We start from the raw sequence: 4152 nt of genomic DNA, 5'->3' as shown, positions 1-4152 counted from the left end.
GCAGTTTCCCTCTTGGGAATTCGTCTTCTTCGATAATTCATGAACCCATGTATGGCCTCGTCCCGGAGTTTAGCTCCTAATGCACCGCCCCCTTCTCTGCAACCGGCGCGGGTTCCCAGTCATTTTATAGACTGATCTCCCCGGAGGCACTGCATACAGTTCTCGCTCTTGTTGCGAGAGCCTGAGAACGGCGTGATGCGATCCAGCGGTCGGTGCGAAGCCATTTCAATTCTCGGTGTCGGGCCCACGTCGTTCAGCGTCGCCAGCTCATTCATCTGACGCATCAACTCGACTTGAGGATCCTCCTCGTCGAATGTACTCACCAAAATGTCATCGTCACTGGACGAACCATCGCTGTCGACTTGACGACGTCCGGCACCACCTTTGGGAGCTCGCGCACCGCCTCGGCGACTGAACGAACCCTCGTTACTTGCGTAAATACGTTGCATACGGCTCTCCGAACGTGGCGTAACCATGTGCGAGTCTTGAAAGTACGGTGAAGCTTCGGTAGTGCCAAAGGCACCACGCTCAGCTCCACGCTTGGTCGGAGGAGTACGAACGAGTCGTTGGGGCGTCGGCGGCAGTGGAATCTTGGACGGATCTTCATCTTGAATCATCGGTCGACTCACAGGCTGCTTTCCGGCGTTAATGCCAACAGCGCCAAACGCCTTCCGAAGCTTCTTCTTCCATTTCTGGAGAGCAGCTCCGGCTTCATGTGGACTCCAATCTTGGAGCGACATCGTCGATGGGTACGTCTCGTTCTCGAAGCCTAGCGACAACAGTAGCGAAACTGAATCCTCGGCAACTTGACTAGTCGAAACCGAGTTGACTGGGTATTGAAGTTCCTGCGCAAGCGCAGCCCAGTCGGCTTTTTTCTTGGGGATGGGCTTGAACAGCTGCATCCACTCATCATTCTGCATCAGCGCTTGTACGCGGTCGAAAACGCGCTTGGCGGCTGGTGTATCACCGTTGATAGGTGGGCGAGGTGCCTTCAGCAGTGCTGAATGCTTTGCACTGGCCACCGAAGGTTTAGAACCCTCGGTCCCATCGTCATAATCTTCGTAGGCGGGTTCCGGTCCCGCAACATCATCTAGCTCGCCGGCGAGGTTCCTCCAAAGGGACCTGGTCGCCCCGCTCAGCCCCGATGATAGCGTGGCCGTCTCCGGCGTCGCTGCGCCTGGCTCTGGAGCCGGCGTCTTGTCTTCGTAATCTTCATAATCGTGGGCGTCAGGACCGATGTCCGCTTCGTCGTCGAAGCTCACTGAAAGCTCGGTGGCGGCTGCAAAGCGCGCAGCCGGGCTTGAACTCTCGTTGCGAGCCCCGCCAGACTTGGCAGGCGTAACTGGTACCGTTGGTTGTCCTTTCGCCATATTTCTTGTCTTTTTCTTGTTCTTCTTCTCTTGGTAGCTCGTAAACTGGAAGGCCATACAAACAGTTCACAATGGTCACAATCTGTTCCCGGGTCGCGGCACCAGTTGTGGTGTTGGAAATCCCACGTGAACTCTAGCTACAGATGTAGTTAGGATGTTCCCACAACAATACGTCTACTAGGATAGTAAACGATCGTTCGGGCGGACCTGAAGACCCCAGTTCTGCCCTTGCACCGGGACAAGCTGGACCTTGTAAACTACTTATATAGGCCAGCCAGTAAAATAAGAACACGCTACTAGCACGAGCAAAGCTAGCAGGTGTTTTGAATCCTCGTGGTCCCAACAGCGGAAGGGTACCAGGCACGGGTAAGCCTTTTACGAGATCACCGAGTGTTCAACACTCGGCTGGAAGAAATAAAAGGGAGGCAATTCAAGCACTCCCAGTCGTGCAAATAGGCAACAATAAGCCGTCACGTAAAACCTCCCGATAATAATCGGCCAATACACAAAGTCTCTTGGCCTTGCCGGATGAACCCTCGCTACAGAGCTTCGAGTTCACCGACAGGCATAACACACTCAAACAAGCTTGACCTGACGCTTACCTTGAAGCCGGACGTCTCTCTGTGTGCTTGAGTGGAAATTCTGTTCTGTATTTAAGCTTACCCTTTCGGGTCTATTCCTAATAAGAAGTCCTAATCAAGTATACAAATATCAAGTGAACAATGATCCGTTATGGATCTTCTTGCATGCTAAGCGTCGTCTGCACTGTCGCATGAGCATCTTTAACGGTCCGCGCCTTGTCCCAGACGGTTAACGTGTCTTCCAAAGGTCGCTGAGTATTCCGCGAACTCATCCCAACCGCCACTGAGAGTTCGTACCGTAGATGGTCCGCTAAATGCGAATCCGGCCAGTCCATTATTAATAATAAGGACAGCCTGGATTCAGTGACATAGGGCCGTATCCGATATTTGTTGAAAACTCGGAGGTGACGCCGTCGAGTCCCTTGCACCTTGGCGTCTCCGTACATCACTCGACCGAGGGTTCGTCGCTTGAACAACTTGGGCGGTGTCACGTCTTTGTCGACGGGTGATAATCCGCAACCACGGAGAAATCACTACACCACAACTGCCCCTGTCGCAATGGAAGCCACGGTACTGGTGCCCGTTGTGACATTTTTTCATTCTTCAATTCACCATCTCGCCACCGTATGTCCAAGCGTCTGAATCGAGCCGTGTCCGACGCTTTTCAGCGTCTCAATCCTCGTAGACGTCGCGAGCGTGAGCAGCTGGAGGTACGTAAACCCATCCTTCTCTTGAATCATCGGTACCTTGCTCATCACCTCGCATTACTCGACTTGTTTCTCAGGAGGGCAAGACTGAGGGCTCGAACGCCCCTCAGTCTGCTGCACTTCCTCCGACAGCAGCGTCATCAACCGGTCCTCCGGCGCCCGCTGCCCCAGACTCTTCACTCCCTGCGGTAGCTCCTGCAGCACTCCCCGTCGTCGCTGAATCCGCGGAGATGGCTCCTGCTGCTCCTCCTGCGCCTGCTGGTGGTACACCACCACTCACCGAAGATTCGCTGCGCGCTATGCTGGCTGAAAGTACGGAGGCATCGGTCGATCACATGATGACCTCGATAATTCCGTACTTGACTGCAATGTCACGTCACCAAGTGCAGCTCAGCGTTGCGCCTCCTCTCCACGACGATGTACACACTCAACGTCGCCTCGAGACTGCTGTTGGTTTCGATGATGTCCTCGCTGCATGTTCCACGACGTTCTCCAGCATCTCAGCTAACTGTTGAGGGGTCCAGCGAAGTTTCGTTTTCAGTGGTCGCTCCCCGGTCGGCATTCATGTTTTCTTAATATTAATCCATTTCCACAGCGTAATCATGTTCATGTTGTTCTTCAAATGCATATACAATTTGTTGTTGCAGTAACGTTCTTCGTCTGTTACCACAGGCTGCATCGCTCTGTGAACAGTTCATACGTGATCCAGTCACGCTAGCCTTCGTCCGCCACTTGCGCCATCTGCAGCCGATTCTCGCTCTTCTTGGCTCGCAAATAGTCGTACAGCAGACCTCCACATGACAAGTTTGATGATGGTTCCCAAGTTGTATCTTCATAGCCAACCCACTTGACTTTGAACTCGCGTACAGCACGCTCCGTGCTCGTCGTTAGTGGTGTTCTGTCGTCGAGGATGGCCTCGACTTCATATTCACCGGCAACTTGGTCTGGTTCCCAGCTGTCCTCAGGCAGTAGTTCCTCATCGAAGTCGAGTCTTGCTTCATTAGTCGCGTCAAGTACCAACCGAGTGTTCGGTCGACTGTTGAATTCGTTGACAGCCTTGAGTCTTGACACATGCACTACTGGGTAAAAGCGATACCTACTTCGATCAGGCAGTTCCAGCTCGTACGCAAACTCTTCCACCTTGCGCTTGATCCGAAAAGGTCCATGCCATCGGTGAGCTAATTTCTTCGTCAAGCCCGGTTTGACGCGTTCCATGTACAGCCACGCCCGGCTCCCAATCTCGAAAAGAGATCTCGGTGGGGCTCTTGCAGGATCTTCCATCTCTTCCGAAGCTTCTGGAGGGTCCGCCGAGTCTTCGTTTCCACTTGGTTGAGGTACAGCAGCTTTTTCCAGTCGACTCAGAGCATCATTATGCTTTTTAGCCCTTCGCTCCTTTTCTACAGCCTGATAATCCTTGGCCATAGTGAGGGCGACCTCATGTTGTCGATTGATCTCGCGCCGCCACGCCAGTGCGTCAGACTGCTTGCCGAGTCC

This window comes from Phytophthora infestans, genomic scaffold (assembly GCF_000142945.1).
Source record: "Phytophthora infestans T30-4 supercont1.118 genomic scaffold, whole genome shotgun sequence".
NCBI classification, from domain to species: domain Eukaryota; phylum Oomycota; class Peronosporomycetes; order Peronosporales; family Peronosporaceae; genus Phytophthora; species Phytophthora infestans.
The sequence above is the reverse complement of the archived record's forward strand: the minus strand, read 5'-3'. Positions refer to the sequence as shown.